General features: G+C 46.8%; 1 protein-coding gene across 2 annotated transcripts in view; it reads left to right on the forward strand.

Annotated features, from left to right (window-relative positions):
• The window catches only part of RAP1GAP (RAP1 GTPase activating protein), a 55,214-nt gene that overhangs the window by 12,053 nt on the left and 29,989 nt on the right, over nt 1-13,172 (forward strand). Inside the window, exon 2 of one of the 2 annotated variants that reach the window (XM_060758882.2) lies at nt 2,202-2,237. The exons of the other annotated variant lie outside the window; for it this stretch is intronic. The gene's annotated coding sequence lies outside the window, so the exon portion shown is untranslated. The remainder of the gene's footprint in view (nt 1-2,201; nt 2,238-13,172) is intronic. 2 annotated transcript variants of the gene reach the window in all.

Consider the following 13,172-nt stretch of genomic DNA (forward strand, 5'->3'; position numbering starts at 1 on the left):
TATTGTGCATGATGTATGAATGTATTGTGTATGTTGCGTGATGTATGTATTATATATGTTGCATGTATGTATTGTTTATATTGTGTGTATGTTGCATGTATGTATTGTTTATGTTGTATGTTGTATGTCGTTACTGTGTATTGTGTGTATTGTGTGTGTTGCATGATGTATGTATGTATTGTGTATGTTGCATGTATGTTGCATGTTGTGTGTATGGACTGTGTATGTTGCATGTTATGTGTATATATTGTGTATGTTGTCTGAATGTATTAGGTATAGTGCATGATGTATGTATGTACTGTGCATGTTGCATGCTGCCTGCCTGTATTATTTTGTGTGTCTGTTGCATGTTGTGTGTATGGACTGTGTATGTTGCATGTTATGTGTATATATTGTGTATGTTGTCTGAATGTATTAGGTATAGTGCATGATGTATGTATGTACTGTGCATGTTGCATGCTGCCTGCCTGTATTATTTTGTGTGTCTGTTGCATGTTGTGTGTAGGTATTGTGTATGTTGTGTGTATGTACTATGTATATTGCATGATGGATGTATGTATTGTGTATCTTGCATGCTGAATGTTTGTATTGTTTATGTTGTGTGTATATTGCATGTTGTATATATGCTGTGTGTATGTCTTGCGTTTGTGTCATACTCTAAGATAATATAATGATTGCACATATTCCGTCTTACTTGGGGGGAGGCCCGTGCCTTTCGTTGCACCCACACTGCTATGTGTGCAGCTGATGGTCTTGCAATGTTTTCCCATATTTTCCCATATTTCCTCCTGGACGTCCTGGGTTCCTTTGCAAATTGAATACTTTTGTGTGTTCTTCTGGGTCGTTTTCCATGCGTTGTTCTCCCCCTGGAGTCTCATTCCAGGGAGGAAAGTGGGATGCGAGCGAATCCAACGAGAGGAGTGGGATCCCCCTGGAATGCCCCCCCCCCCAAATCCCTCCCTTGGGGACAAAGCGGCCTTTCTGTCGCCCTGCGCTCCCCGTGGGAGGAAGAGGCCACGACCCGTGACCACCGCCGAGGTCCATAGCCCACGCCAGGCATTCCTCGGGCCAAATGGGCCTCTCCCCCTGTTCCCATCACCCTCAGTGGGGCTGTGCTGTGGGGGGACGATGGGGGGTGTAGTCCCTCTCCGAACCACCTTGAGGAAAGGCGAAAGAGAGTCTGTTTTGTGTGTGTGTGTGTATGAGTGTGTTTACGTTTCTCGCTTTCCTCCCTTTGGCCTTATTTTGCTTGGGGGGAGCGCCTGCTGACCCCAAACACAGAGACCGGTTCCCAGTCTGGCCGGACAGGTTTGGGGCCGTGCGGGCCAGGCCAAAACAACCCTTGTTTGGGAACGTTTCGGCACACGGGGACCCTGCGGGTGTTTTGGGAACGGAGGGAAAGAAGGAGGCCGAGGGCAGGAGGAGGACTTGGAATCAGACACCTTCATTAGCATTGAAAAGCCTTGCAGCATCAAGGCCTGGCTGATTCCTGCCTGGGGGAATCCTTTGTTGGGATGCTAACTCAGACTATAGCACAGCTGGTAACATACAACCAGCATCAATAAGATCTACCAACCAAAAAGTTGCCAGTTCGAAGCCCGGGTGGGGATGAGCACCCAACTGCCAGCCCAGCTCACTGTTGACCTAAGTAGTTCAGCTTTATTTATTTTATTTATTTACGACATTTGTATGCCGCCCTTCTCACCCCAAAGGGGACTCAGAGCGGCTTACAAGTAAAATGTAAACACAATATATTATATTATATTATATTATATTATATTATATTATATTATATTATTACCACAGCACAATATTAATATTATATATTACTATATTGTACTATAAAATTATATTTATTTTATTTATTTACGATATTTATATGCCACCCTTCTCACCCCGAAGGGGACTCAGAGCAGCTTACAAGTAAATTGTAAATACAATATATTATATTATTACCATAGCACAATATTAATAATATATATTACTATATTGAACTATAAAATTATACTATAATATTAGTAATACTACACCTACCTACCTCAAGCAGACAAGAGTTCTTTCGCCTTATCTAGACATCATTCCACAGGGATATAAACCCCACTTTCCTCGTTTCCAACAGACCTCACAGCCCCTGAGGATGCCTGCCATAGATGTGAATTCCTCTCTTGCTCCTTTCCCCATTTTGTTCTTTTTCCTTCCAGGGCAGATAAGAGCTCCGCGTATCCCGTGAGCCTGCGGTGAGTCCAATATTTACTTCCTAGGAAATGGGGAGAAATTCTGCAGCACTGCTGGTCACAGCTGACCTCCAGCTGGAGCTCTCAAGGGCCAGGGCTTACCAAAAGTCCTGGTCCTCAAACACTCTCTGCTTCATTCGGAAAAATGCTGCACTTGCAGAGCTCAGGCGGTGTTGTATTTCAGTTTCAGTATTGACTTTTGGGGAGAGGAGGCTGCCACAGCAGGGTTTGGAGGACAACAGTTTTGTAAACAAGCATCTTGGTCTTCCTACGGATATCCCGGTCCTCAAACACTCTGTGCTTCATTCGGAAAAGCACTGCACTCGCAGAGCTCAGGCGGTGTTGTATTTCAGTGTCAATGTTGACTTTTGGGGAGAGGCGGCTGCCACAACAGGGTTGGGAGGACAATAGCACCTTGGTCTCCCTACAGATGTCCCGGTCCTCAAACACGCTGTGTTTCATTCAGAAAAATGCTGCACTCGCAGAGCTCAGGCGGTGTTGTATTTCAGTGTCATTTTTTACTCTTGGGGAGAGGTGGCTGCGACAGCTGGGTTGGGAGGACAATGGCTTTGTAAACAACATTTTGGTCTCCCTACGGATGTCCCGGTCCTCAAACACTCTCTGCTTCATTTGGAAAAAATGCTGCACTTGCAGAGCTCAGGCGGTGTTGCATTTCAGGGTCAATGTTGACTTCTGTGGAGAGGTGGCTGCCACAGCAGGGTTGGGAGGACAATGGCTTTATAAACAAGCACCTTGGTCTCCCTATGGATGTCCCGGTCCTCAAACACTCTCAGCTTCATTCGGAAAAATGCTGCACTCGCAGAGCTCAGGCGGTGTTGTATTTCAGTGTCATCATTGACTTTCGGGGAGAGGTGGCTGCCACAGCAGGGTTGGGAGGACAATGGCTTTATAAACAAGCACCTTGGTCTCCCTATGGATGTCCCGGTCCTCAAACACTCTCAGCTTCATTCAGAAAAATGCTGTACTCGCAGAGCTCAGGCAGTGTTGTATTTAGGGTCAATGTTGACTTTTGGGGAGAGGTGGCTGCCACAGCAGGGTTGGGAGGACAATAGCTTTGTAAACAAACACCTTGGTCTTTCTACGGATGCCCCAATCCTCAAACACTCTGTGCTTCATTCGGAAAAATGCTGCACTCGCAGAGCTCAGACGGTGTTTTATTTCAGTGTCATTTTTGACTTTTGGGGAGAGGTAGCTGTCACCACCTCTCCCCAAAAGGAGAGGACAATGGAGGAAAATGGCGTTGTAAACAAGCACCTTGGTCTCCCTACGGATGTCACGTGATTCCACCTGTTGCCATCACGTCATCACGGAGCGTGTGCTCTCCCCAAAGGGCTTTTAGGCCTGCGTGACCCAAGTGCCAGGCTTTCCCACTCGATTTCCGCGCTGTTTCCAGTTCCCCAATTCCGCGTGGCATGAGGCGCCCGCTTCATCACTCGCTCGGCTGAGTTCAGCGCGGCTTTTTGGGTGGCGAAAGGCAGGGTCTCCTCTCTCCCCCTTTGGTGCTCTCTTCCTTCCTCGCGGTCAATTGGGCACAACCGATTCGCTCGCCAAGTTCACACCGGAGGAGCGAGGCCTTGGCAGGCGGGCAAAGGCCACCCGGGCATGGGGGGGGGTCCTCCCTCGCCCTCTTGACTCTCTTTTGGGGAGGGGGAGGGATGCCCCTTGGCGCTCTGTGCCGCAAAGTGGAAAATCCGTGGCGTTTGGCTTGCTCTTTGCTGAATTATTCAAGCCAGGCGTCAATAATGGATGCCTAAGTGAGTCACCCGGTTTATTTAAATTCAGTACAGCATCCTGGGTTCATCTGCACTTTCTAAATGGGGGGGGGGGTCCCCAAGCCCCCTCCCTGCCCTTTCCTTCCTCTTCACTTTCCGAGGCAGAAAGGAAAGACGGGAAATGTTTGGATCCCAAAAGGGCTCGGTGTGAGAGGCCTCAGTGTGACATAATCCTCAGTGTGTGAGAAGCTGTGCGTGGATCCCAAAAGGGTTCAGTGTGAGAGGCCTCAGTATGAAGTAGGCCTCAAGTGTGTGAGAAGCTGTGCGTGGATCCCAAAAGGATTTGGTGAGAAAGACCTCAGTGTGAGGTAGGCCTCAGTGTGTGAGAAAGTGTGCGTGGATCCCAAAAGGGTTCAGTGTGAGGTAGGCCTCAGTGTGTGAGAAGGTGTGCGTGGATCCCAAAAGGGTTTAGTGTGAGAGGCCTCAATGTTAGGTAGGCCTCAGTGTGTGAGAAGCTGTGCGTGGATCCCAAAAGGATTTGGTGAGAAAGACCTTAGTGTGAGGTAGGCCTCAGTGTGTGAGAAAGTGTGCGTGGATCCCAAAAGGGTTCAGTGTGAGGTAGGCCTCAGTGTGTGAGAAGGTGTGCATGCATCCCAAAAGGGTGCAGTGTGAAAGGCCTCAGTGCGAGATAAGCCTCAGTGTGTGAGAAGGTGTGCATGGATCCCAAAAGGATTCGGTGAGAGAGGCCTCAGTGTGAGGTAGGCCTCAGTATGTCAGAAGGTGTGTGTGGATCCCAAAAGGGTTCCGTGTGAGAGGCCTCAGTGTGAGATAGGCCTCAGTGTGTGAGAAGGTGTGTTGTGATCCCAAAAGGGTTCAGTGTGAGAGGCCTCAGTGTGAGGTAGGCCTCAGTGTGTGAGAAGGTGTGTTGTAATCCCAAAAGGGTTCAGTGTGAGAGGCCTCAGTGTGAGGTAGGCCTCAGTGTGTGAGAAGGTGTACGTGGATCCCAAAAGTGTGAGGTAGGCCTCAGTGTGTGAGAAGGTGTGTGTGGATCCCAAAAGGGTTTAGTGTGAGAGAGGCCTTAGTGTGAGGTAAACCTCAGTGTGTGAGAAGGTGTGCGTGGATCCCAAAAGGGTTCAGTGTGAGGTAGGCCTCAGTGTGAGGTAAGCCTCAGTGTGTGAGAAGGTGTACATGGATCCCAAAAGGGTTTGGTGTGAGAGGCCTCAGTGAGGTAAGCCTCAGTGTGTGAGAAGGTCTGCATGGATCCTAAAAGGGTTGGCCTTGGTCAGGATGAAATGGTGGGCGGTAAGGAAGAAGGGTAGCCATGAAAACCCATCTTGCCTACTCCTGAGACATAATCCTAGCACTGGAAGAGACCCCCAAGGGCCATCCAGTCTAACCCCCTTCCGCCATGCAGGAAGGCACAATCAAAGCACTCCCAATAGAGAGACGGCCTCTGTGGAAAAGCCTCCCATTGGAACTCTCCTTGTGTCCTCCTCCTCCTCCTCCTCTTCAATAGGAAAGAGAAATATGGTTCTCCTATTCCCTCTCGACTTTCTCTTCTTCCAGATAAACATCCCTCCGGAGGAAGGAAAAAGAGTAGGAAGGGAGGAAGAGAAGGATGGAAGGAGATGGAGGGAGGGAAGAGAGAAGGAAGGAAAGACAAAAGGGAAGAAAGGAGAAAAAGAGAAGGAGGGAGGAAAGACAAAAGGGAAGGAAAGAAGGAAGGAAGGAGAAAGAGAGAGGGAAGGAAAGATGGTGGAAGGGAAGGAAAGAGAAAGGAAAGAGAAGGATGGAAGAGGAATGAAGGAAAAAGGGAAGGGAGGAAGGAAGGATGGAAGGAGATGGAGGGAGGGAAGAGAGGAGAAAGGAAAGACAAAAGAGAAGAAAGGAGAAAAATAGAAGGAGGGAGGAAAGACAAAGGGGAAGGAAGGAAGGAAGGAAGGAAGGAAGGAAGGAAGGAAGGAAGGAAGGAAGGAAGGAGAAAAAGAGAGAGGGAAGAAAGGAAAGATCAAAGGATGGAAGGGAAGTAAGGGGAAAGGAAAGAGAGAAGGGAGGAAGAGAAGGATGGAAGGAAGAGGAATGAAGGGAGGGAGGACAAGGAGAAGGAAGGAAGGAAAAGAAGGAAGGAGAAAAGGAGAGAGGGAAAGGTGGAAAGGAAGGAGAGAGGAAGAAGGAGGTAAGGAACGAAGGGAAGGAGGAAGGAAAGACAGAAGGGAAGGAGAAAGGGAAGGGAGGAAGGGGAAAGGAAAGAGAGAAGGGAGGAAGAGGAATGAAGGGAGGACAGGGAGAAGGAAGGAAAAAAGGGAAGGAAGAAAAAGAAGGAAGGAGAGAGGGAAGGAGGGAGGAAGGAAGGAGAAAGGAAAGAGAAGGGAGGAAGAGGAATGGAGGGAGGGAGGAAAACAAAAAGGAAGGAAAGACAAAGGGGAAGGAGGGAAGAAGAAAGGAAAGAGGGAGGAAGAAGAATGGAGGGAGGACAGGGAGAAGGAAGGAAAGACAAAAGGGAAAGAAGGGAAAGAAGGAAGGAGAGAGAGGGAAGGAAGGATGAAAGGGTGGAAGGGAAGGAGGAAGGGAGAAAGAGGGAGGTAAGGAAAGAAGGGAAGGAGGAAGGAAAGACAAAAGGGAAGGAAGGAAGGAGAAAGAGAAAGAGAAGTGTGGAAGAGGAATGGAGGGAGGGAGGACAGAGAGAGGGAAGGAAAGACCAAAAAGGAAGAAAAGAAGTAAAAGGAATGAAGACGAAAGGGGGAGAGGGAGGTGAAGAAGAAAGGGAAGGATGGAAGGAGGAAAGAAAGAGAGATGGAAGGAAAGGAGGAAGGGAATGGAGGGAGGAAAACAAGGAAGGAAAGACAAAGGGGAAGGAATGAAAAGAGGGAGGGAGGGAGGGAAGGATGAAAGGGTGTAAGAGAAGGAGGGAGGGAGAAAGAAGGAGGTAAGGAAAGAAGGGAAGGAGGAAGGAAAGACAAAAGGGATGGAAGGAAGGAAGGTGAAAGAGGGAAGGAAGGAAAGATCAAAGGGTGGAAGGGAAGGAAGAAGGAAAGACGAAAGGAAGGATGGACATCGAATGCACCCAGGCTTCCCTTTCTTCTGAGTGTATTTTTACTCCCCCCTCTCTCTCTCTGCACGCAGATGGACTTTGCCCTCCTCCTCGTTTGCTTGTTCGTTCCTTCGTTCCCGGGCAAGGCTTGCTTTCTGCCCGGAAGCGCTGGCTTTGCTTTTCGTGGGCAAATGATGATGCTGATCGAAAGGAACAGAGCCCTCCGCGCCCTCCTTCCTTCCTTCTCTTGCCTTCCTTGGCTGCCGCTGCAAGCCAGGCACAAGATCCCTCTAAAAAAGTCACTGGGATATGTTTAGAGGCCTCTGAGCATGTGCAGAATTCACTTATCGTAATGTTAGTCGCAGGGTGGTCCCGGAGCATGGGCAGAGTGCATTTGGCCTTATTGGCCCTTGCATAGTATCCTTTGAGCAGCTCCAGAGTGCATTTGTCCTGATCTACACTTAATAAATAGCCTCTGAGCATGTGCAGAGTGCATTTTTACTTGTTTGCGCATAAGGGTATCCTCTTGGCATGTGCAGAGTTCATTTCTCCTTACCTGCACTTAAGAATAGCACATGCAGAGTGCATTTCCCCTTATCTGCACTTGAGAATAGCCTCTGGGCATCTGCAGAGTGCATTTCTGCTTGTTTGCACATAAGGTTATCCCCTTGGCATGTCCAGAGTGCATTTCTCCTTAGAGGCACTTGAGAATAGCCTCTGAGCATGTGCAGAGTGCATTTATCCTTGTTTGCGCATAAGGGTATACTCTTGGCATGTTCAGAGTTCATTTATCCTTACCTGCACTTAAGAATAGCTTCTGAGCACATGTAGAGTGCATTTCTCCTTATCTGCACTTGAGAATAGCTTCTGGGCATGTGCAGAGTGCATTTCTGCTTGTTTGCACTTGAGACTAGCTTCTGAGCACGTGCAGAGTGCATTTAGCCTTATTTTCATGTGCATAGTTTCCTTTGAGCATGTGAAGAGTGCATTTCTCCCTCTCGGCACTTGAGAATAGCCTCTGGGCATGTGCAGAGTGCATTGAGCCTTATCTGCACTTGAGAATAGCTTCTGTGCATGTGCAGAGTGCATTTAGCCTTATTTGCATGTGCATAAGTTTCCTTTGAGCATGTGCAGAGTTCATTTCTCCTTAGCGGCACTTGAGAATAGCCTCTGAGCATGTGCAGGGTGCATTTCTACTTGTTTGCACATAAGGGTATCCTCTTGGCATGTGCAGAGTGCATTTCCCCTTATCTGCACTTGACAATAGCTTCTGCGCATGTGCAGAGTGCATTTAGCCTTATCTGCATTTGAGAATAGCCTCTGAGCATGTGCAGAGTGCATTTAGCCTTATTTGCATGTGCATAGTTTCCTTTGAGCATGTGCAGAGTGCATTTCTCCTTATCGGCACTTGAGAATAGCCTCTTAGCATGTGCAGAGTGCATTTCTTCTTTGCACATAAGGGTATGCTCTTGGCATGTGCAGAGTACATTTCCCCTTATCTGCACTTGAGAATAGCTTCTGTGCATGTGCAGAGTGCATTTAGCCTTATCTGCATTTGAGAATAGCCTCTGAGCATGTGCAGAGTGCATTTAGCCTTATTTGCATGTGCATAAGTTTCCTTTGAGCATGTGCAGAGTTCATTTATCCTTACCTGCACAAGAATAGCTTCTGAGCATGTGCAGAGTGCATTTCCCCTTATCTGCACTTGAGAATAGCTTCTGAGCATGTGCAGAGTGCATTTAGCCTTATTTCTGCGTGCATAGTTTCCTTTGAGTATGTGCAGAGTGCATTTCTCCTGACCTGCAGGATGACTTTGGGTGAGTCAGACTTCTTAGGCTCAGGGGCTCTGGACAGATCTTGCCAAGGATCGTGATGAGGCAGAAATGAATCGAAAGGGGGGGGAAACTATACATCCCATTGTAGGTTGTCATCCCAATAGTAACCATCATCATAATATAAACACACTCAAATGGGGCTGATTTTGGGGGCGTCCCCCCCCCCCAAAAAGCCCCCTTTGATTGTTGTCTCTTTGCAATGCCATGGAAGGGAAACGGGGAATGTCGTGCAGCGTTCCTGAAAAGACGACATTCCTTGTCGAAAGAGAGGAGGAATTAACTGGGGCAAGAGGCAGGCTTCCCCTTCCAGCTGTCATTCCCTCAAAACAAACAAAGCAGATGCGCCCAGACCTGGCCTCATTTGCATCTCTTGCATATGCAGATGAGAAGGAAAGAGGTTTGATGCAAGGGAAGCGGGTCGGGTGCAAAGCGGGTTTTGCAAGCGGTAACAATTCCAAGGAAGGGTTGCAATTCCCATCATCCTGACCACTGGCTAGATTTCGTCTTCGCTCCTGACCTTTGCCCTCTTGACCCTGTCCACACCCACCAGATGTTGGGGTTCATAGGATCCTCTTTGCTGCTGCTCTTGCTGCCATTCGTCACCATCATTGTGCATTGCCTGGCGGTAATTGCCAATCAATTACCAAAGAGGAGCCTCGTCAGTAAATATCTCGCATCCTGTTGCTATAGGAACTGTTTAGGAGCAGCAGCTGTTTTCCTTGCTCGTCCCTCTTGACGCATTTCTCTCTTTCGCCCTCCATTCGTGCAGCACTGCTGGTCACAGCTGACCTCCAGCTGGAGCGCTCAAGGGCCAGGGCTTCCCGGTTCTCAGTGTCTATGCCAGAGTTTTTAAGGTTGGCTTTGAGCCCATCTTTCAATCTCTTTTCCTGTCCACCAACATTTCATTTTCCGTTCTTGAGTTCGGAGTAGAGCAACTGCTTTGGGAGACGGTGGTCGGGAATCCAGACAACATGGCCGGTCCAGTGGAGTTGATGGCGGAGGAGCATCGCTTCAATGCTGGTGGTCTTTGCTTCTTCCAGCACGCTGACATTTGTCTGCTTGTCTTCCCAAGAGATTTGCAGGATTTTCTGTAGGGAACGCTGATGGAATTGGAAAAATGCTGCACTCGCAGAGCTCAGGTGCTGTTGTATTTCAATGTCAATGTTGACTTCTGTGGAGAGGTGGCTGCCACAGCAGGGTGGGGAGGACAATGGCTTTATAAACAAGCCCCTTAGTCTCCCTATGGATGTCCCGATCGTCAAACACTCTGTGCTTCATTTGGAAGAATGCTGCACTCGCAGAGCTCAGGCGGTGTTGTATTTCAGTGTCACTGTTGACTTTTGTGGAGAGGTGGATGCCAAGGGAGCAGAAATACCTTTGTCTTGGTCTCCCTACAGATGCCCCAATCCTCAAACACTCTCTGCTTCATTCGGAAGAGTGTTGCACTCGCAGAGCTCAGGCGGTATTGTATTTCCGTGTCAATGTTGACTTTTGTGGAGAGGTGGATGCCAAGGGAACGGAAATAGCTTTGTCAAGAAGTCCCTTGGTCTCCCTATGGATGTCCCAATCCTCAAACATTCTCTGCTTCATTCGGAAGAATGTTGCACTCGCAGAGCTCAGACGGTATTGTATTTCAGTGTCAATGTTGACTTTTGTGGAGAGGTGTCTGCCAGGGGCGCAGAAATAGCTTTATAAACAAGCCCCTTGGTCTCCCTACGGATGTCCCACTCCTCAAACACTCTGTGCTTCATTCGGAAAAATGCTGCACTCGCAGAGCTCAGGTGGTGTTGTACATTTCCTAATGTTACACAATTAAGCTGTATTCCTGGCATTGGAAGGGGATTGGCTGGTGACGGTGACTGCTATATATGGGCCAAGGATTAGGTCCAGCCCATCAGGGTCCTATGGGGAACCCCGCAGAGCCAGAGTTGACAGTGTATGTGTCCAAATGGGGTTTCCAAGATTCCTCCCAGTTTGATCCCAGTAGCATGTTTAGGGAGAACTGGGAGGAGAGGCAATAGCTGCTGCCGGCCCAATTCCTAAGGATCCGATTGGGATTGCCGCATTGGGAGGCAGGCGGACTCCAGGTTGGTTGCAATACGCAAGGCCGTGTGCAATAGATTTTTGCCTGGAGAGCAGTATTGGGCCAAATTAGGCCCAATTGAGGATGCGAATATGGCAAGTGGGGCGCCTGCGTCTCATGTGGCAACCCCTTGGCTCTTCTCAGCCACCTGCCACGGCCTCCTCTCACGTCCCGCTCTTGGCCATCTGGCCAACTGTTCAGAAAACCCAGATTGTGCCAGAGGTGAGGAAAGCAACACACACACAGCTGCAGCTTTGCAACAGTTGGAGCATCTGGAAACTAAGCAAGTGGGGTTGGTATATATCTCTGTGGAATAATGTCCAGTAGGCATGCGCAATCCATGGTTCTAAATGGTTCTCAAGTACTTACAAAACTAGGGGGTGTTGGTGCTTTGCTTCTAAAGTGTTGCTAAAGTTCTGGTGGTGAAAATTTCAGAATTCTAGCAAAACTTTCAAAATTTCATTATAAATGGCAGCTCCTAATTGGTTCTGTCATTAAAAAAAAATCGCCAATAACAAAATGATAATGAGAGCACTGGCACTTTGCTTCTAAAGTGTTGCTAAAGTTCTGATGGTGAAAATTTCAGAATTCTAACAAAACTTTCAAAATTTTGTTATAAATGGCAGCTCCTCATTGATTCTGTCATAAAAAAAATCGTCAATAACGAAATAATAATGAGAGCGCTGACGCGTTGCTTCTAAAGTGTTGCTAAAGTTCTGATGGTGAAAATTTCAGAATTCTAACAAAACTTTCAAAATTTCGTTATAAACGGCAGTTCCTCATTGGTTCTGTCATAAAAAAATCGTCAATAATGAAGTAATAATGAGAGCGCTGGCGCTTTGCTTCTAAAGTGTTGCTAAAGTGGTGGTGAAAATTTCAGAATTCTAACCAAACTTTCAAAATTTTGTAATAAACTGCAGTTCCTAATTGATTCTGTCATTAAAAAATCGCCAATAATGAAATAATAATAAAAGCGCTGACGCTTTGCTTCTAAAGTGTTGCTAAAGTTCTGGTGGTGAAAATTTCAGAATTCTAACAAAAATTTCAAAATTTCGTTATAAACGGCAGCTCCTAATTGGCTTTGTCATTAAAAAAATCGCCAATAACAAAATGATAATGAGAGCACGGGCGCTTTGCTTCTAAAGTGTTTCTAAAGTTCTGGTGGTGAAAATTTCAGAATTCTAAAATAACTTTAAAAATTTCGTTATAAATGGCAGCTCCTAATTGGTTCTGTCATAAAAAAAATCGCCAATAACGAAATAATAATGATATTTTGAAAGTTTTGTTAGAGTTCTGAAATTTTCACCACCAGAACTTTAGAAACACTTTAGAAGCAAAGCGCCAGCACACTCTAGTTTTGTAAGTACTTCAGAACCATTTAGAACCATGGATGCCTAATGTTCAGGGTGGGAGGAAGGACTCTTCTTGTCTGCTTGAGGCAGGTGTGAATGTTGCAATTGGCCACCTTGATTAGCATTGAATGGCCTAGCAGTTACAAGGTCTGGCTGGTTGCTGCCTGGGGGGTCCTTTGTTGGAACTTCCCCCATTTTCTGAGTATTGCTCTTTAAATACTCAGAGTTTTTAAATACTGGTCACCAGATGATGTTCATTTCCATGGTTTCCTCCTTTCTGTTGACATTGTGCACGTGCTCCTTGTGCCTTTTGTGTTTAGTTACGATGACCCTGGCCGCGTCCCCCTCAATTTCTACTTGAGCCAAGTGTTATGATTATTTTTGTCTACGTCCTGACTTTTCCACATGACTTATTTATTTGTTTGTTTGTTTTGTGTCAAAAGCATTGCATAAATTGACTGGGATGCCTTAAAGCCATGAGTGTTTTCAAACTGCTTAGGTCAACAGTTAGCTGAGCTGGGAGTTGGGTGCTCACCCTGACTGCGGCTTCAAACTGACAACCTTTCACTTGGTAGATCTTATTGCTGCTGCTGGTGATTTACAAATATACATATATACACACATATACATATACACATGCACACATACATATATACACATACACATGCACACACATATACATATACACATACATACATTCATACACATGTATATAGATGCACAAGCACACACAAATATACACATGTACACACACCTATACAAACATATATACGTATACACATCACACACAAATCTACATATATACACACATATACATATACACATACACACATACATATATACATATACAAATGCACACACTCATATATATACACATACATACATTCATACACACGTGTATATA

The sequence above is a fragment of the Anolis sagrei genome, chromosome 13 (genome assembly GCF_037176765.1).
Source record: "Anolis sagrei isolate rAnoSag1 chromosome 13, rAnoSag1.mat, whole genome shotgun sequence".
Taxonomy (NCBI): Eukaryota; Metazoa; Chordata; class Lepidosauria; order Squamata; family Dactyloidae; genus Anolis; species Anolis sagrei.